Source organism: Anser brachyrhynchus (genome assembly GCF_964034855.1).
Source record: "Anser brachyrhynchus genome assembly, chromosome: 17".
Taxonomy (NCBI): domain Eukaryota; kingdom Metazoa; phylum Chordata; class Aves; order Anseriformes; family Anatidae; genus Anser; species Anser brachyrhynchus.
Window position 1 is genome coordinate 8302766 of NC_137710.1, and position 21299 is coordinate 8324064.

At 38.1% G+C, this 21299-nt stretch overlaps 1 protein-coding gene and 1 long non-coding RNA gene across 2 annotated transcripts in view; one reads left to right on the forward strand and one right to left on the reverse strand.

Annotated features, from left to right (window-relative positions):
• The window catches only part of ARVCF (ARVCF delta catenin family member), a 275731-nt gene that overhangs the window by 57547 nt on the left and 196885 nt on the right, over positions 1-21299 (forward strand). The gene's annotated exons all lie outside the window — the stretch shown is intronic.
• Positions 11763-21299, reverse strand: part of LOC308179516 — a 37900-nt gene continuing 28363 nt past the window's right edge. The window contains exons 3-4 of the long non-coding RNA XR_013940411.1: positions 20392-20469; positions 11763-18019 (exon numbers count right to left, since the gene is read on the reverse strand). This is a non-coding gene — a long non-coding RNA (uncharacterized lncRNA). The remainder of the gene's footprint in view (positions 18020-20391; positions 20470-21299) is intronic.

The following is a 21299-nucleotide window of genomic DNA, read 5'->3' on the forward strand; positions in this document are numbered from 1 at the left end:
GTCCTGCAAAAGCCAAGGAATCATATGAGATATGAGGCTACTTACATAAGTAGTATAACACATACCACCTCCAAGCTCTGAAAAAAAACCCTTAAAAAAGCCTTTTTAATCACATTCTGCCTTTTTATCTTTTGATTTCAATGCTACTGTTGCATATAGCAGAAAGTGTATATTAACCTTGTTAACAAAAATGACTGTTACTTGTTTTTTGCAGTATGAAAATAGGACAGGTTTTGCTGACTATTTCTTGAAAATGCTCAAATATGCATTTATCAGCATTCGCTTTGAACAAATACCTACTGGCTTGCAGTATTAATACTTTCTTGTTAATTGACTTAATTTTGCACTGCAAGGGACTGAGTTAATGTCTGTGCCATCTCGCTCTCTAAATTCTCCTCCAGTCTTTATTTTCACCTCACTGTGCTACAATTAAATTCCAAACAAACAAACCCAGACAGCATTGTTCACCAAAAGCTACCGGAGAAAGTCTTTCAGGTCTGGAGTTCTGTGAAGCACACTGCTAAGCAAGGCAAAGAAGGAGAGAGGGGTCCTTAGGAGGAGGCAATACAGCTTTTGTTGTAGTTCATAAAGAACAGCTGCACTCCAGAGGTGGTTGCTGATGATGTGCCTGTGGCTGTTCTTCTCCCCATGTACGGTACTTAAATAATTCTGAAGTAGTTGCTCTTTATGTTAGCAAAAGAACTGAGGGCCAGGCTGATACAAGCCAGACTATTTGCAGCAAGGCACCCAGTGGTGCAGTTTAGGCCAGTTGTCAGCCGTGTAATGATTTAGGATGCAGCTGCTGTTGGTAGCCTTCCTATGGAGCGTCAGCAGCTGCTCTGAAACACCCATTCAAGAGGGGGCAGAGACCAGCTACCTGCCTTTCTTCTGCAGAGGGGAGAGCAGGAGCAGGAGAGCTTCTCCTGGACTCCAGAGTATGGGTCAGATCCCCAGCACACGTGTGTTCTGGGAACTGCTGGTTTGGCTTTTGTGGTGTAATTCCTTATGAGGAATATATGATCACACAGTATAACAAATATGCAGCCCAAAGAGTACTTTTAGCAGTACTGACATGGAATGCTAACTTAAAGAAACATGCAATTTCTGTAGCATGGTCATATTTAATTTGGCTTGTAACCATTAACTTTAAATATTTGAGGAAATCAGACTGCAAAAATGGATTTGAAGGGATTAACACATACCGAATTGTTCTGATGAACAGAAATTACCTTCTGAAGAAATGTGAACTTGGGATGACTTTTTACTTTTTGTGTAATGAGGGGAAAATGGTTCATTTTTGCTCTTTAACAGATGCTGCCTTTGAATTGTAACAAGAAGGGGGGAAACAGATAATGATTTCCAGTGAAGTCTAATTTGTTAAAAGGCACAACTAAGCTTTGTGATAAAGCATTTAGCTTTTAAAACACTGAGAGTAAGGAAATCAAACTCAATTCTTACCCACTGCCTATAGGGTAGCGTTTTGACTTGTGTAGAAGGGAGCATTGTGCATTGGGGGAAAAAACTTGATTTTTGTGGTTGTGTTCTGGATCCAAAACTACACATGTGCAATGACAGCTATTTTACATCTATTTTAGGGCAGGTTATTCTATTTGAACCAGCAGAACAAAATTTTTCTTCTGAGAAGCTAAGCATGTTGCTATAGCTACTGAGCTTGTGGCTGTGAGATTTTTCATCAGTTTCTCAATGTAGTTGTTAAATAAGGCTGGTACAAGGCCTGGAAGGTTCTGGTGTCGATTCAGCTTGAAGACTTTTTTTTTTAATAATATTTTATTTTTTATTTAATTCTACTGGTGCTTTTAAACCTGCACATACCATTTTAATGTAAACATGTGAAGACAAAATGAAAAATTGACTATGCAGGTTTTTTAAATCAGGATTTGTTTCAAATAGTGTTTCTCTTCCTCTTGTTTAGCTTGCAATAGGTTGTGAACTTCAGATCTCCAGTGCTTAGTACTACAGCATCAGATCCAGCTGAATGTGACAGCTCTGTGAACCATATGCTGAAACTCTGTTCTTGAAAATGATCTTAGCGTTCCAGTGTACTTCATCTAAACCAGATGCACTAGTTCAAGGACTACTGCTGAAATATATCACAGATATTAGGCGCAGATTTTTAACATGTGTAAAGAGCCCTTTCAAACAAGATTTAGCCTGTCGTCTAATTTGAAAAGGCTGCTACCCATTCCTGGACTTGCCTACAGCACTTGCTGAATTCTTAGTTCCCTACAGTTGTGGTCCAGATTATTATACTGTCTTTACTAATATCAAGCAACATTAATAGAAATGTAGTATTGGATTTATCATGGGTAGTGTTGTGGTTTTTATTCTTTTTTTTTTTTTTAATCATCCCAAGTCAACTGGGGGACAAAGTCCTCTATGCTCCTTATGACAGGGTTGATGGCTGGGGTGCTGCACAATGTAAGGCAACCCAGAGTATGGACATGAATGAAGTTCAGCATGGAAATTCTAGTGACCAAAGAGACACTGGAGAAATTGTAATTATGAAAATATTTTTCTGGCAAACAGTCTGATTTCTGCCTGGAGCATTTAATCTTTAAATCAGTAATCGTGAATTTTTTTTAAAGGTTTATGTTGAAATCTTGATTTCATGTAATTACCTGATTACTTAATGATTTGACAAAAAATGTTATCATTTAACGTTGTCTCACTGGACTGTTTATGAATAGGAGAAATATATAATGTCTAGATTGTGTGCAAATGTATGTGTACATGTTAAATTAATTTACTCCGTTTCAAAATCTAAAGCATTTCAGTCACTGACCATTTTAAAGGGATTCAAATTATATTATTCTAATATATCTCACCAATACCTTTAAAAATACTGTGGGCATAATCACTTAAGGTACTTATCATGCAATTCACCGAGTGACTGTGACCCATGATGTGAGAATTCTTGACTTATAAAAATCCAAGCTTTAATCACTACTGTAAAAATTAATTGCAATTAGAGTTTAATCAGCATATAAAATAAGAAGTGTTTAAAATCTTACTTTTGTTTGGTGATAACACCCTCCTTTCCGATCTTTGTAGACAGCCAGCTTTATGGGGATGAGATTGACCAGTTAATATAATCATTTGAATATTAAAAAATTTACTTAACTAATTCTTACTGATTTTTTTTAAGTGGTTGGAGTATTGTAGTTAGAAAGGTAAACGGGCAGTGGTATATAATGCATGTCGGTTACTATGCTGACAAATAAACAGTCCCTCAAAAAAAAAAAAACCATTGTTATTTTTCTAGTATATGATCACTTTTCTCTATGTATTTTATGCAGAAATGAATTTAAAAAATCCCGGATTGGCTTTAAACCTAGGGTATTAGAATGGGGGACAGGCATGAATTTTGTAAATAATCCTCACAGAGCTGCTCTGCAAGTAACCTCAGTTCTTTTACAGGGGCAGGCAATCTCTTATTCACTTGTCTTCCTGATACCGTTGGTAATAGTTTTGCATAAAGCAAAAGCTGGTATCAGTAGTGGAAATCTGCAGCTCTACTTCATTTCCAGATCAGGTGGTGCTGCCTGAAGTGTTAGCTTGCTGTGATCACGTTGCTTAACAAGGTGGTGTCTGTGTTCTTGTGTCTTCTACATCACAAGTTATGTTTGGATTCTCTGGAACACAAATATAAATTGAAGAACATTATCATTCAATTAAGTTACCTTACTTCCAATTTTTTTTTTTTTATTCTCAAAAATTTTCCATACCATTTTGGACATCTCTTCTGAGAAGAGATCTCCCTGCATTGACACCTTGTTTCCTCATAGAGTCCCATGACGCGTGCATATTCAGAACCTCTTTGCAGGGCCAAGTCTCTGCTTTCTTCTGCTTATCAGAAGGGCTTGTGATTTTCCTGCATTTCCAGTAGAGCTTGAAATTAGCTTATACTGATGTTCTACTGAAACAAGCATGGGACTCAAATTTAACATGGCTTTTATTTGTAGCTTGTTTTGTGCATGGTCATAATCTATAACATTAGCAGCATACTGCTTGCTACGGAGGCTTTTTAAAGCCTGTATGGTACTGTCTTGGCAAAGCCAGCTGGGTGGGACCAGTTCCTGACTGGCATCTCTGCAGCTGTGATTAGCGTGGCACAGACCCTTGCTCGTGCAGCAGATAAAGCTTTAGCATGGGTTCATGGTTGCAGCTGTGTGGCTTCCAGGGGGCCTTAGCATGGGTAGAGGCCCTCTAGAAAACAGCACAGTGTGCAGGGGCTTCGGGTATATCTCTGTTCCTTGGAGTTCTTTTTTATTAGTTTCTCAGTGGCAAATGTAGAAATAGGTTTTATGAGAAGAGAGTATTAGCAACAAGGTGCAATTTGGAGCTTTTGATCAGGATTTCTTGCATTTGTCTTTTTAAAAATGGGTTTAATTAAGTCCCCACACTTTTATTTCTGGAATCCGCCTGTAGTTGACTCCTTCCTTTACTCTTCCTGGTAGTACACTTAGAGCAGTTGTCAGCAGCCTTTACCATGGAAGTGCTCAATCCTACTTGTGGACCATTGGGGTATCATACCAATGCTTTTATTATTGCTAAATGTATCTTGGAAATGTATTTGAAATGACTCGTATTGTCCTGGTGCCTCAGTGTTACAAGTTAGTGAGAGATGGAGGTGTGTGCATATGGCAGCTGCATGTATAAAAGCCTGCATGAATACGCTGCTTGCATTTAGTTACTGGGCAATAAGCATATCTTACTTGGAAGGGATTGTCCACTGGGGAGTTGAAGGAGTTCCACAGTGATTTTTTTTTTTTTTAAAGATCTAAAACTCAGGGGAAATTCAAGGAGATTTACTGAAAAATACAAAGGACTTGGCAAGAAGAAAAGTCCTCCAAGTAGCCTTTATTTTTTCACTTTTAACTATAATTCTCTGTCTTCAAGTACATAGTGATTCACTACTATTGATCATAGAGCCTTACCTCTGTGCAGAGCCACCTTTACCGTATTTCAGGTAAAATGTATATTTTGAAGGTCACACAAGAAAATAAGTAATTTCACAATGTGAAAGTTAAGTGTAAGCAGAACAATGAATGTTGTTTTGACTAAGGATTGGGTTTAATAGGTGGGGTTTCATTGCCTGCTGCCAATGAAACCTGGTACTTCATCCGGCCATAGCAGAGTGTAAATGACCCTTATTGATTTAGTTTTTTTTCCTTCCTTTTACCCAAGGTCTCATTACAGTAAAAGCTGATGTGTGACAAAGAAAACTATAGCAATAGATGCTTCTGGGACTTGCATACCAAGCAGGTAATTGTTTCTGTGCCTCTCTGCAGCAGTTGCCTATCTCCAGCTATAATGATACACCAGAGAAGCAAATCAAATCCTGGTCAGCTCAGTACCAGAGTTTTTCTCTTAATCAAAAGAATATATTCTTTCTGCGGAGCCAGTTGCTAGCTCCAAGAAAAGCTGGAAAGTGCTTTCCTTGTCCCTCAGAAGCATTTCCCTGCAGGAATGGTTTTGATGGATGCATGAAGAGAATACCATCTGCCTTAGGGATGGTGGAGGGGGCTGTGTAACACAGGGCTCCCAAGGGGTTACAAAGCTGTAGGACATTTAGGAGTGTTGGAGAGAGAAAAGAAGGGCAAAGGAAGTCTTTTCTGCTGAGAAGCAGGCTATTGAAGCAAGATGTGGATGCAGTTTGTCTTCTGTATTTCCTATCATCTCAGTACATCCTGGCTATTGCCTCTTAGGATTTTTTACCAGACTGTCTTCTTCCTATCCCCATAAGTCATTAGTGACTTATGATGTAGAATCCTTTATAGGCTCTGCAGGCTTAGCTGTAATTTAGATTGCTACGAAGATGTTAATTGGCTGCTTCCTCCTGCTGTCACTTACAGACTCCATAGGTGTCCTTGCCTTTCTTCCTTCTGGAGTTGCTTGATTTTACAGTCTTAAAGGCAAACAGTTGTGAAGGTTCTAACATGAGTTCCTGGGCTTAGAGGTGCTGCGTGTTTTCTTGGTGAATTGACCTCATGTAGGTTACGGAACTCATCTTCGTGATGGGGCCTACTGACCATTCTCATGGCATCTCTGTGGCCTTTATTCATCTCTGAGTGTTTTAAAATCAGCTCCATCGATGTAATACTCTTTCCCCTATCCTAGAGCTTCTGAAGCTTGAGGTGTCTCTCAGTTACTCTCCACATTACTTGATTCATATCTGAAAGAAAGTCTGATTCAAAAATCAACCTATATAACTGGAAAAGTACAAATCAGACAAAAAGATATAAGATACACGCTCAAGCACAGATGCTGTGCAGTAAGTAACTAATACAGTTAGTGCTGGCATTTGTGTTTGCATTATGGTACAACACAAACCCTAACCGTGGAACATGTTGCATCATCTACTGGTCAGGAGTTCACAAGCTATAATTCCCCTTATTTGCCTAGGTCTGATACAGGGTGCGGCTGTGTCTGGGAATAAAATAAATAATAAAATGTGTATTTGAAAGCATGAAGTCACTGTGAGGGTACTTGAAGATGGTAAAGTTGTGGAGCATTCAGGAAGAAACTCTGATGTGAGGCTCTGGTAGAGCAGTTTCTTCCGTCCTTTAGTATGAGCTGTCCCCGTGAAAGGGGTATGAATTGATACTGAAGCTTAATAAATGAATATGATGTATGTAGGTAGATATATTTATTGCATCAAGACACAACCGAGTAACAACCAGACATATGTTCAGCGTTCACCTTTCATGTAGTACTAGCTGAAATCAACAGCAAGAACATTTTTATTTTACATTGGAATTAAGGGTAATGTTTAATTCATGTTCAGATCCTTCAATCTTTATTTTTTTCATTTCTTTATAATATTTCTTTAAAAGATTTAATAAAAACCTCAATTCCCATGATTACCCCTTCAGAGATGTCACAGTGTATCCCAGCTGCAGAGGAAGTTCTGCACAGCATTAATTATGCACTGAAAATACAAAGAAAGCACTTGACATTTTTCCAAAATGCATATTGTGTTATGTGTTTTTTTTAAACCTTCTCTTTCTTGATTTAAAAACTGGGTTTTGAAGACTTGTTTCAAAATTGGCTTTCAGTATGTAGAATTTTTCCCATCTCTTAGATAATGGCTATAAAAAAAGCGGTCATTTACTGTCCCTGAAGATTGTTTAGGGCTATATTTGAAGGTCTGTAACTAAACATGACTAATGAGATCATTGGCAATTATTTCCTGTGCTTCCTTTCCTGGAAGCAACACAAACAGTAACATTTTGTTTGTCCATTGATTGCATTATTATTTAATAAGTAAAACAAACACGATGATAGGACATTACCATTTCACAGCATGATCAGAAGACTATTTGATTTGGTGGTACACTCAGGAGCTAATTATGTTTGGAATCTGGTATACATACAGAACTTTATCACCATTCAGAGCCTGTTATCTTTTTTGTTCTTAATTCTTTCAGGAAAGTGGAAAGTTCCATAGTTAAAAAAAAAAAAAAAAAAGCTGCAATAGAAATCCAAGTAAATTTAGTTTCTAACTAGTTTTGCACAGTTGAATTAGGCCTCCAAGGGTGGTCTTCTCATTTTAAAAATAAGAGTGCAGAAATAAAAATGAAGTTGTAAAGACAATTGTTAGCACTGACAATGATTAAAAACTCACACCATCTGATACGATAAATCCTTTTTTGTGTGATTCAGATGAATTCATCTGAAAGAAGCTATGATGTTTTTGTCTGCATAGCATAGAACTCTTACAGAAGCAACAGAGGAATGTAACCTTTCATTTTCAAATTTCATTTCTACTGTTACATAAGATGGAACAATTAAAAATGAGCAAAGGAAGTTGCTCTCTTAGGTGTTTGTAACAAATAAGGAACATAATGTTTCATAGAAATAAGAGGGAACCCGTTAACAATTCCCAGCTCCTCCTAAAGAGCAAGCTTGCTCACACTTGCCACATTAAGTACTGTTCTGAGCAAATAAACAACCCCCTCAGGGAGAGCCAGAGATTAACTGCCTTCTCCTGTGGAGTTTCCAAAGCAGCAACACCTTCCATGGGAGCAATTTGTCTGAGAAGTTCGCAACATGCTCTTCATCTCAGTGATGTTGATCCTAGCAAGCCCAGAAAGAGATGATCATTTGTTACATCAATTGATGCTAGAATTATTTTGAATAGACATCTCCCATCTCTCTGTTGGTCTTGCTCCCCACCCCTCGCAGCTATGCTCAGTACCAAGCATGCAGGCATTGCGCGGGGGCCAGCCTGGAGTGTTTTTCACTGGGATGGAGTTTCCATGCAGAAATCTAATAAAAGGATGGCAGTGTAAGTTGAACTAGAACATGTTATTTGTGCACTGTAACAGCAAAAATACCTTGGATATGCATGCTGTGCCTCAAGATTTGCAAACAGATTTCGTTTAAGTTAATTACATATTGGCATATCAGTTAAAAGGTATCAGGAAGGACTCCTGCTTAATATACTGTATTAAGTATCATATGTTTCTGTTGTAGTAATGTAAATTAATCTGGAATGATCAGCTCTGACGTTTGTTATGCAGCCTGGGCATGGAGTTAACAATGCTGAAGATGCTTGTTATTTCATTTTGCCTTTATTTGGCTTTAAAATAAAGCTTCACAAAAGAAAATCTTGTATAACAAAAAGTGGGAGGGCTCTTTCTGTGTCTTAAAGAGATCAATTCATGCTAGTTCTAAATAAAAATGTCCCGTCTCTTAATAAAATTGTAGCAAATAGAGTTTTGAAATGATGCCATGATGAGTAACTCCTGGCTTTGTAGGTAGACAGGAACCTGGTAAGCCAGTCGGCCTTTTAAGAGTGCTTGTCGTATTCCTGTGTTCTCATTCTGTTATTCAATAGTAAAAGAAAATGCTGTTTGTAAGGCAGGTCAGTAGGGTGAAAAAACAAGGCTGGTGCGGTGATGGGGACTGTATGTGTGAATGCAGACAGGGAGGGGAGAGAATAAAAGAAGTTACACCACAATTTTTACATCAGATTCTTTCGTCATGTGAGTAATTGTACTAAAATCTCTAAGCAAAACCCACTGAAGAGGTGAGGGGCTGTAATTCCCAGTGACTTCAACAGAAACTGCCAGTGCCCAATTTCTGTCAGCATTTGACCTCCTGAAAATTCAGAGGAAGAAAGCCTGAGGGCATACGTCCTTTTTGAAGGTTCTGTTGTTGTCTTGCTACTTAGCATACGCCTTTGGAAACCAGAGTGGTTTTTGCCTTAGAATCATTGAATAATTTATGTTGGAAGGGACTTCTGAAGGTCATCTGGTCCAACCTCTGCTCAAAGCAGGGTCTTTAAGCATTTTATGACATCCTTGTAAGACATGGGCACATACAAGTAGTTTGAAGCTTTGTTAGGTATGACTCAGCCATAAACCTTAAACCATAACTGTTTTCGCTCGAGTTAAATGGTGGGTGGAAAAAACTCACCTTCAAATCCTGCGCTTGAACTCTTCTATGCACAAAGATAGGCATCTCTACTGGGTTATTCATAACTTATGTAAGCATAAAGGAAAGGAAACTAATAGCACTTTTAGATGATTATCTTTGCTTAGCGTTAGCTTCACTTTGTTGTTTATAGGCACTGGTCAGATAGATAGTGCTGTGTATACTCATTCAGATTCTGTGACTGATGGATAATGCATCTGTTTCCTCTAAATTGGCACGCCAAGATGAGAATGTGAGCATCTAAATAACTGGAGTCAAGAATATGCGTTTAGCCCTCACTTAGGTAATCAATCTCACAGACTCAATAGGAGGTATGCTACGGAAATAGCAGGAAAGAGAATCTGAAAAGATGTGGGATGATTTCTTTAGCGTAAATGTGGTTTCATGTCACTTTATTTCCATGACTCACTATATCTAATATAAACAATAAAAGACAGAAGAGGACTGGCTTTCTGAGGGTGGAATCAAATATGAATAAATTTAACAGGGATTTAAGCTGCGGAGAGCTCTAGTAGAACTTTTTTGGGTTAAGTCTGACACTTATCCTGTCATTAGTGGCTGGAAAATAAATGTTTCAGCCTTTTTATTCAGCAATGATAGCAAAATAAAGGTCATTTTAACCCTCCATCCCACTGTATATAGTTGGAAGTTTATGGTATTCCTGGGGCGTGCTAAGCACCTTTCAGAACAAATAATAAACGTGAACTCGATCCCCAGTGTAATGCAGTTAGAGGTGGTAACAGATGCGGGAGAGAGAATTGAGGATTAAGCACTAAAAATAAAGCTTTATTTTAAAACTACAATCAAGTACTGTTGAAGTGTTTTATCCGTGCATCTTTCAAGCTGCCTACAAGAACTGAGGAATTTTGCACAGAGCACATCACCTTGCTTGTCTGGTGACTAGGCTGCGACAGCGCCTGGAGGCCTCAGCTGGGACTGAGACCATACTGCGCTTGGCACAGTACAAATGAGGAAAATTAAGTCAGTCCTTGCCCAAGAAACTCAGCTGAGAAAAATCTCGCTGTGATGACAGTTGTGGTTAGTTCTCTGTGGATGCATATTAAACCAAAAAAAATCAGCTCCTCTTATCAAGAATACACAAACAATTCAGATCTCTGTTTGGCAATACCTGTATCTGTAGTGATGTATGACAGAAGAAAGACATCTATTACAAAATATCCCCGTACAGAGCATGCTTATTTTATTTGTCTTGCTTATTAATAGTGGTTGTAACCGGGTTTGTTTTTATTTATCTGGCACATACTATAGTCAGTTCTGCACACGTGCATTTGGTAGGTTTAGCTGACCAGGACTGAGGGGCAGGCATGTCTGTGTTTTCTCTTGTTCCTCTCATATCCTAACCATTTGGTGGGAGAAGGCTTTGCATCTGGAGCATTTTCTGACTGCAGGACTCTCACTGCAGGCTTTTTTTCTAAGTAATTCCTCTTTACATTCAGCTCTGAAATCCCACTGGATGCCTGCTCAGCAGTGCTTTAACTTCTGAATATTGAAGCCAGCAGGTATGACGAGAATGGAATATTTTAAACAGCAGAAGACTGGCTCAGTATACGTTGCATGCAAGACAAAAGCTCTTTGGACTGCCAGGATATGTGAAAACTCTAAAACAGAAGAGTGGTGCCAAGTGGTGGAAAAAAGGAAACTGAAAGATGTCTCTAGACTGGTAACTACTTTTAAGACAAGGCAGATCTAATTCTAAATCAAAAGATTTTGCTTGGCAAGGGTGTAAGATGAGAGACATTTATCAAAGGTGGGCAGTTATGGGTAAAGAATCTTATTTTACTGCCTGTCTACTCTACAATGTGGAGATTATTATGCTAAATGTGCATCCTTTTAGATGAAGTTGTTGGCTGTGATATGATCAGGCTCTGTTATGTTCAAAGGTTTTTGTAGCTAAGTGTGACATTCAGCAAAAAAAGAAAAATTTGGTAGAAACTACACAGGAATACAAAATAGGCGTGTTATGTTCGGGGGGCAGCAAGATGGGTGGTTCTGGGCTAATGCGATAGCTTCTTGACACGTCCCTGAATAATAGGCATGCATGCATGTGTATTGTAAAAGAGAAAAATGGATTACAGTCCAGAAATCAGATTCTATAACCAGGTATGGGTTTTTCGTTTGTTTTTCTTGGGTGATAGAAATTGCTGTGTAATAACTCTTCTGTGAAGTCCAGAGGAGGCTCCTCTGACATAAAGTGGGGGACACAGGGAACAATACAAAACATGATATGGAAAATAATGGGAATATTTTTAAGGGATCTATTTCTTTTTTTTTTAGGGGAGCTATTGAAGTAGAAGACCTCCCTGAGCATAGCAAAAATAAAATGCAACCTAGTAATTTTACCGATACTCTTCTGAAATGCCTTTCTCAGTTTGTTCTCAGTAACAAACATGAAGAGAAATGCTAATTCTGCTAATAAAAGATTGTTTCCTTGCTATGCTTTATTTCTTTGCATATTTAATTTACCCTGAACCTTAAAATAGCTTTCTAGTGTTTGTCTTGGTGGCCTTGTGTTGCTTTAGTTGCTTTTGAATTGATTTTCAAGCTTTCACTTGTTTCCTCTTTGCATGAAGATCTTTGGGGATAAGGGGATTGCATCTCTTCCTCTCCTTCATCGCCAAAGCATGTTTCATGCAACATTGATCCCATCAGCTGGGTTTTTAATACTCCAAATGGAGGAGCCCCGTAATGGGAGTTGGGAAGCACTACTGTAATACAGTTGGCCTGTATGACTAATCAGTTAGATAAAGAATTCAGACTGCAGAGTAGCAGAGCCTTCATGCTTGATTGATGATAACAGCAGCCCACTGACTTACTGCCCTTACTGCTAGCATCCCCCACACTATTAGAGAGGATTTCCAGCGTCGTACAATAGATTTGTCCTAGTAAGCATAAAAACAAAACAAAAGGAAAGCAGGTCAAAATGGATGGTTCCCTGAATGCACTCGGGGAGCAGGAGTTGCAGGAGTCTGGAACTAATGCTTGCTCATCCCCTACCTGCATACTTCCTACCAAAAGAAGAGGATTAGTCTCCGTACTCAGCACAGTGTAAAGAATCTCTTATTCCTTTACCGTGGAGCTTGTTTATCTTTGGCTAATCTCCCAGACTGGAGGCAGGGCTGATTTCTTTGGTTAGTAGAAGCTATTCTCTTAGAGTCAGGACTTATGGAACCGGCATTATACATAATCCGAAAATATATGGAGTGAAATAAAATATCTTTAATGGAAACCAGAAGAAAGGAGGAAAAGATACATTTGTTTAGTATAACTGTACGTTAACTTCTCGTGCTGTACAAGGTATAAATGGTTTTTAGAAAAACTTAATGGCTCTGAGTTGTTTTTATTTTGTGTGTGTGTCTGGTGATGTAAACTTTACTGTATTATCCACAAAGCTGTGAATTACACTATGCTGAAGCTGCAAAGAACTGGTTGAGGTGGGAGAACTTTCTGTTGCAAAAAGAAAGATGGAGATTTTCCTAGATGAAATAAAAATCTGTTTATGAATCTCAGAGGAGTGATTCTGCTCTCCTGTTTTATAGGAGAGTAAGGAGCCAAGAATTATGTATGTTTCTAACGCATACACATAGTAATATGTTTTATGGACACTGCGAACTTATCAGGTGTCTGAGCCCTGGTTTATGGTTTGGAGGAGGCTAGCAGATTGATTGCGTTCTGTGTCACTGCAGAAACTTAGCTGTGTTATTTTTCTTTTTAAAAGTCATTCTGATGACTGTTCACAAAACACCCACTAAAACAGAGGCAAGAAACCTAAAATGATCTCTCTCAATTGGATGCTTTAGGTTGATGTAGACCGTGTTTGGAACAGAATTCCACTGAGTGCATAAACTGACATATAAAATATATCAGTAATCAGAGTTCACTTGCGGGATTGAGATATGTATTCTGATTTACTATTTGCACAAAGAAGTTGCCTGAAGTCTAAAGAACTGGTGATGCTTTCTGTCTGGAATTCGAGCTTTGTTTGACTTAGTACCTGAGAGAGAGGTATTAAACTACAGCACTGATCTTGATTTGAAGTTAAATGCTGAAAATTCATTGTGAAGTTCTTCATAGCAGGGACCTTATGTGAAGAACTAGATTAGAAGCTGTCATTTTATTTTTTTTGACTGACAAACACAACAACCTCAGAAAATGATTAAGATTTTGTTCTCTCACTGATTCATCAATAGTCGTCCTTCCTTTCTGGGTCCATTATTTATAACAAAAAGATTTCAGTATCAAAGGGAACTTTATCTTTTACAATTAGCCTTCTTTTCCTGCCTGCTTCATTCTGTGTTGCCACAGTCTGAGCCACAGAAACATAATTATGATATTGAATGACTGAAATTTATGATACAATTTAGCTTTGGGAAGTTGTTTAAGACGTAGGGACCTGTCTGAGTGGCCGAAAGCTAGATGCCTGTGCCGTGGATGAGGGACAGCCCTTCGCAGGGGACTTTGCTGATGGGAAGATTGCCAGTTGCACTGCGCTGCATGCTGTCTGACAATGGCTGCTCATTCTGGAGTTAATCTTTTGGTCTACTTTCCACATGAACTTAACAGCCAGCTTGTCACAGAAATGAAAATTGGGTAATGTGTGTTAACCCGCAGCTGAATCTAACAACCATTTTCATGCTATCATAAAACAGCAAATTCTTATGTGGCTTAAAATATACCAGATTGCATCTGTTAAGCTGTTATGTTAATGTTCTGTATTTATATATGTGCATTACCTAAAAGATGCAAAGTGCTCAGAAGGAAAATAAAAAGTCTACAGTATCTACTATGAAATGCATCTGCAGAATCTATTTATAAGCAAGGTTTGAACGGATGAACTTGCCTTATGCTGTGCCTCCCAAACAGATGCCAGAGATAGTTAGTGAGTCCAGTTATAGAGATGTCATAAATCTGGTGCAGCTTGAGGTGCTGTATGCTCAGTGTTCTTCTCAGTCATTCAATGCTCTGTGCTTGACATGTGGGGAAAAATCCCAGATTTAAAGCCTGGATGGAGCAAGGGATGTTCTGGATATATGACCATTATGAAGGTGGAATTTTAAGCAATTTTGTCCAATGGAAGCAATTTCATACTCATATTTCATACTCATTTTTTATATTTTTCAATTTAGGCATGTCTTAAAGACAGCTCTGAATGGCTAATTAATTTAAGCTTAGTCTTTTGTGATTGACTTGGTCTCCTGTGGCTATAAATCAAAACAATTGATGTTTAGCTTGTTTTAAAGTTCAAACATATCCAGACTTTTGGCTCTGATGAGCATTTTAGCTGTAGAGCTCTGAAGTAATGTGGAGTGGATGAGGCAAGAAACATTTTCTTCATTTTCATTTTTCTTTGGAAAAAATGAACTGGGAGCAGGATTATAATCCTCCATTGTTTTGGTGAAATAGATGGGTGGTGCAGAACCTGAAAATAGTCTGGAACAAGACTTCTCCAACCAAAATGTTAGTGTGTTAGTTCTGGTGCTCTGTTGAAAGTAGAGAGGGAAAAAGGGACACAGAACAAGGAGTGCGTAAATGGGACGAAGTATTGACACTTCAAAAACTCCCTAATTATGCTTTATTGTCTGTTAACAGCAGTATTTGCAGCGTGTCGAGTGAATAATATTCCAGCATCCACCAGGAACCAGTCCTTGCTCTGCTGATTCTCAGAGCAGCGTGTCTCTCTGCAGGAGCATATTCATTTTCCATTTATATACTAGCTGTAATTCCATACGGGGAAATGTGCAAACATGAGCAATGTCCTTTGGACAAATGCAGAAAGGATGTAAGAGAGGGGAGATGTGAGGAACTATATAGTATGCCTGAGATTGTATAGGATCTATTAAGGAATTGAGATGGGTAGAAGTCACGCTTGTTCGCTGTTCCTGCACCTGAAAGAAGAAATGTAGCCTTAAAATATTGTAGAGCAGTCTAGCCAATACAGAAATTGATGCATTGTTCTGATATGCTTACAACGTGTATTTCATATTTTGTCCATCTCCATTGTACTTCCACTTGTAGAGATCTTCAAAAAACCTTTGCTTGGATCTCTTTGCTCAAGTGTCCACTTTAATCTTCAGAGAAATTTTAGAAACGAAAAAGCCACTCCTTCCTGGTTAGTCCAGACACAGGTATTTTTCTTTTCTGCTGAAGTCTTGCTTCCTGACTCAAACAGCATTATCTGTTCTGGGTTTTAAGACTTCATTAGCAGATCAGAATGTATTTACACCATTTTTGGCAATGAATAGCGTTTTGTCCAGCAGTACAATCAGAAGGGGACACCAAAGCCTCTGTCCTGTGAGAACTTTAATTCTTTTGTTTCTTCCATGAGACATCTTCCTATTATCGTTGTAAAGTCCAGCATCTTACAAGTCAGTTTGATCTCTTTGCCTCAGTTTCTTAGCAGTGATGGAACATTTGTCTTTAATGTTGTAGCACTTACTTGCCAGTATCAACTTTTCTTTTCTAAGGATCTGTATATTTCCATTCCATAGACAGAAATTAATTTTAATGTTTTGAATTCAAGGTGGGTTGTAAGATTAATGATTCAAATGTAATTTGTAAATGAGTGAAAACTTGCTTTTCCAAATACATTTTTAATTTTTCCCTCAAAGTTAGCTGTTTAGTAAATGTTCTCTTGGAAAAGTTGTTTGCCTGAATACTTGAGAAAGTGGAAATAGCATGACAACTACTGAGAAAAATAAAATTGCATAAATAAAGAGTCCCATAAAATATTTTCAGTCAATTACTTAAAAACTGCTGTAATTGTAAGGTTAAAAGGCACAACAGAGGTTCTGCTGACAGTCAATAAGTCACTTTCCCAAAGGAGAGTAGTTTCAAAGCAGATCTACCCAGATTTACCAGGTTGCCCAGTGGAACCTACTTCAAGGCATTAATCGATAAACCTGTGCTGTTTAATATTAAACAGCATTTCTTCTGTCCTGTCCTAACCTGCTTTTGCTATTCTGTTTGCACAAGAGTGACAGAATTTGGTAGAGGAAAAAAAAAATCATGAATTTTGTGGAGATTAATTTTTTTCCATCCAGGCGTGCACCAGCCATGCTGGAACATTGCTTGGATCTGCCAGGAGAGGGCACGTGTTGTCCAGAGCAGGCAATGTCTCCCACTGCTGTCCTGCCTGCTGCCATACACCACTGGGTAACCAGAGCTGGAGCAATTTCAGGCATTAACCCAAAGAAAGGCTTCACATTTTTGTCGGTCTCTAAGGTAGGCTGCTTGCTCTTAAGGGCTGACATTCCTCATGGCAGTTGGACCAAAAAATGTGCAGTGACCACCACAAAAGTGAAGCCTTAAGATTGACTGCAAAAGTTTTCATCTTCCTCCGTTTTAACAGGCTTTCTGGCAGATCTGTTTCATTTGATTTTGTGTGTGTGTGTGAGGGGGGTTAATGGCTTGACAGGTACAGGGATATTAATAAATAATTCTTAATTATAAGCTCTATTGAATTATTAAAAGAGGAGATAATATCTCTTTATGACAATATTGTACGTAACACAGCTAGCTTATGAAATCAAAAGGGATAAAATAATAATTTGCACAGTCAGATATGTTGAAGCCACAGAGGCCAGGAACAAGACTTGAACATCATTGATTTGTCTGTGAGCAGAACCAGAGTACAGGCAGGGAGTTCAGCAAAATAACCTGCTGGTGTGTCAATTACATCTCTCTAGTAAACAATCCAAACAAGTGAAATTCTGCTTCAGGCATTTGGTGTCTGTTTCTGTAGCAGTAGCTTATTCACTACTGGACAATTTTAATGATTAAATAGCAGTTTTTTGTTGTTCGTTTACATCTTCAAGGCACTATCCAACAAGATTTTGCATGGATGGTTGCAGTAAATATCTGAATGATCCTGATTTTAGCGATAGAATAAACAGCTAGCAATCAGTTTTAAATGAGAGGCCAGAACTGAACAGAAGTTCATAGTTCTCAAGCATTGTCCTTCATGAAGTAACCACATCATCTTAGACGCTGTCTACGATGAACATACAATATGTATGTGTATTATAAAAAGTAGGCGATTTAACCTATAAAAATCGTGATGTAATTTATTTTTTATCCTGTGTTGTCATTTTGTTTTTCAAAATAGGTATGAATGGTAGGCACCTTTGATGCCTAGTCATGGACCAGTACTGCACTTAGGTTTTAGAGACAGAGTTTTATAACTGACTGTTTAAGTTTTTGAAGTTATTTTGAAGGATGGGAGTCTAGATGCAAACTTAATCTCTCAGTGTTAGCTTAATTAAACATGGTTCTTCTGTATTTACAGAAACAGAAGGATTCACTTAACTCACTACAGAGACATAATGTAGGAGAGTGTCTTAGATTAGTTTCATCCATAGTGAAGTGTGCAGCAGTCAGGGTTATGTTTACAACCTTATTTCTTTTACCTTATGAAACTCCCAGGTGACATTTGAGATTGCAGCGTTCCGTTTCTTGTCCTGGAGAACTTCCAGAACAAATTAACAAATTTGGTTGCAGGCAAAACAGACAGCTTTAGAAGACCCATCTGAAGTGCAAAATACTGTAAAGACAAGGACTGTATTAGGTTGTACAAAGTAAATAAAAACTAGTTTTAGATTACATCACATTAAAATGTAGGACCATATGGCTTAGCCCTGTTTCGCTTACTATAAATGTGGTATTCTCCAAAATCTGCCTCAAGTTTCTGTTGCTTCTCAGGTTGTCATGGGAGCTTATGACACAATGCTGAGAAGATGAAAATGGAAAAAACTGAGCGAGCTCTGGGTTCAGGTTTGTTGTGGTGGAATAGACTAAAGATAAATCTGAAGACACTGCCAATTTCTCCATGAGAAACCTAGCATAAGATATAATAGGAAATATGCAGAAAATTGATACCTTTGGTACTCAAAAGTGTTCAGAAGCATCCCCAAAATTTGTAATTTACAATCTGCTGTGGATTGTATAATTTCCTGCCTTTCCTTGCAGGAGGGATTATTTGATGGAAAGATTGATCATTCGAGGGTCTGGCTGCAAACCACAGTGTTGTGCCATGTTGCAAGGAGATGAGAAAAATGCTTGCTATGCTGTTCTGTAGTGTTTGGGCTGTGCTATAGATGTTTTCTACTGCTGTAGTAGAACATCTAGATTCGTTATCCAGGATAGCAGGCTACTTTCCTTCTGTGTGTAACATTATTCTGGGAAAGTAGTACTGTAATTTTGTTTCTGTTTGTACTTTTCCTTGGCATCAGGTATTGGCCACTGTTAGAGTAGAAGTCCGGAGTACTGGAATAGCTGAAATAGTTAAGGCTGGTCTTCTTGCACTGAAGTTGAATTTGTTCCAATTTCTACATATTTTTAGATACTGTAGCATGAAACTTCATGCCCTCCAAACCATGGCTTCAGGGCAGTAGCACTCCTGTGGCAGTTCCCTTGATGCCAGTAGGACTAATGGCACGAGCACAGAGCACAATCTGCGTCCGTTCTTTTCTCATTATTTAATGAAGCTCATTAACTATCACAGCTTGTTTTTCAAAGTAAATTTTGACACAGTCTATACATTTATGCATAGAAAGGGGAATATTTCTTTGTGTAATGAGAATTTGTAGTAGTACCTGTTGTTCTAGGCAGTATGGTTATTAATAGAGTGGAAAAATTTTAAGTCCAAGGGCTGCCTATGGTGAATGAGTCTGAATAAATTGGTATAATAAACTGAAAGGAAAACACAGCACTTAGAATGGCATTTTCAGCTTTCTTCATGTGTTTCTGTATAAAGAGGATTTTTTAATGATCTGATTTCTTTCTCAGGTGGACTCAGAAGAGCAGTTTTACATAAAGAAGGAACAAAGTGAATGTTACACAATTTTACAGTGACAGGGGGAAATGAAATTTCAAGGTTATGACTGGATAACTTATATTACCAAATATGATTCAAGATGAACACTGTGCCCACTTTACCCCATTTGATTTAACTGCATCCTCTTTAATGAAATGGAAATATAAAATGATCAGAATTCCACTTGGGGACATTCTTCTCTAAACCAAGAAAAAGTATACTTCTGTCCTCTAAAATTAGTTTAATTATTTCCATTTAACTGTGATTTTTAAGTCTCACAGTTTTGGATACAGCTTGACAGCTTTGGTTACTTTTATTTTGCTCTAACTTTCTGTTTCCCTAACCAAGTAAGAGCATGTCTGTATCCTTTCCTATGTTTTGTAACAACTGTGCTTGATTTACTATATGGGTAAGTGTTTATTGCTGCTGTTGTGCCCATCAAACCCTTATCTGTACAGTGGCCTCTCTCACACATGCACACAAAGTTATGTTTATGGACACTTACTGCAAAATAGTTTTATAAACTGAAGTACTTGTGGCATATCAAAGGGAACTACTGTGGCATCTGTGTTTTTCACTGTTGACTTTTAATTGCAACTGCTAGAAATTTAACAGCTAGCAGCTGACTTAATTGTGAAGAGCAACAAACCAGACTATTTTTCATACTTTCTTCCATTCTTCATGCATACTTACATTCTTAGTGACATGGTTTAATGGTGGACTTGGCAGTGCTAGGTTAAAGGCTGGACCAGATGATCTTAGAGGTCTTTTCCAACCTAAATGATTCAGTGATTCTCTCTATGATAAGTTTTATTTTTGCTTCAGTGTGCTTTCAGGGTAGGAACAAAACCACTCTGTCACTTTCTTAAACTTCAGACCAAAAAAAAAAAAAAAAAAAAAAAAAAGAAGGAACACTGACCCCTGCCAAAATAAACAAATGGAAAAAGACCTGGACAAAAGGAAAGAATATAGCAAGATCTGAGAAGATCTTTAAAAAAAAAAGTTTATAGGCTTCCTGTAAGTTTTCTGTTACTTGGTTTTCTGTTTTATTTTAGGTGAGTTAATCCTAACCCCTCAACCATCAGTGAGAATTTACATACCTAAAGATCTTGGTGAACTTGGTCAGAGCTTCTCTTTACCTCCCGCTCTGCAGACCAATGCCGGTAGCACTGTGGCACCTGAGAAGCAACACACATCCTGTGGTGAGGATAGCTGTAATTACAGAGCCCAAGGAAGAGTTTTGAGTGGTGGTGGCCGAGTGAGTTTCTTGATTTGGAAAAGCGATCCTGACCTAACTATTGTGACTGCTTTGAAAATCACCTCTCAAAGATGTAGGGATATCATGGTATCTACTAAAAGAATCTGCAATACTTGTCAAAGCAGTGTATTAAGCCTGATAGGCCTTGCTTTTGCCTTAAATTCATGTTAACCTAATTAACCTGATTAGTCATGTTTGAGGGCAGAGCTTGTGTTGGGAAGAGAAACAGACAAAAACTTACGAGTCTTATAGAATTGAAGTATACCCTGTAACACTCTGCTTGCTTAAATACAATCAGAATAATGCATGTTTTTTGTAAAGAATTTAAGTATTAAATCCTTTTAAAGTCTTGGCAGAGCACTGCGTCCAGCAACATGGCTATTACTGTGATTCCATTCAGGCAGTTTCAGTAAATTGCAGCAATAAAACTTCTGTTCCAGCAGCCAAGTTAATCATTTGACTTCATTGGAATGACTGTTTCCATGACAGTTGGATGGGGTTTATGATTGACATACATACAATTAAAATCTGCCCTTCAAAAGTGTAAATCACAGAGACATAATGAAAGCTCAGTCATATTCTTAAACAACTTTTCACGAAAAGAACATTTGATTGTGACATCTAACAGCAAAGACACTACAGCTTGCAGGTCTCAACACCAGTGAACACAGTAGAGTAAGATTAAGATAAGATTTATTGTGGGCTTAGCCTTAAATTTTAATCCTACCTAAGTGTGAGCTTTTTATTCTA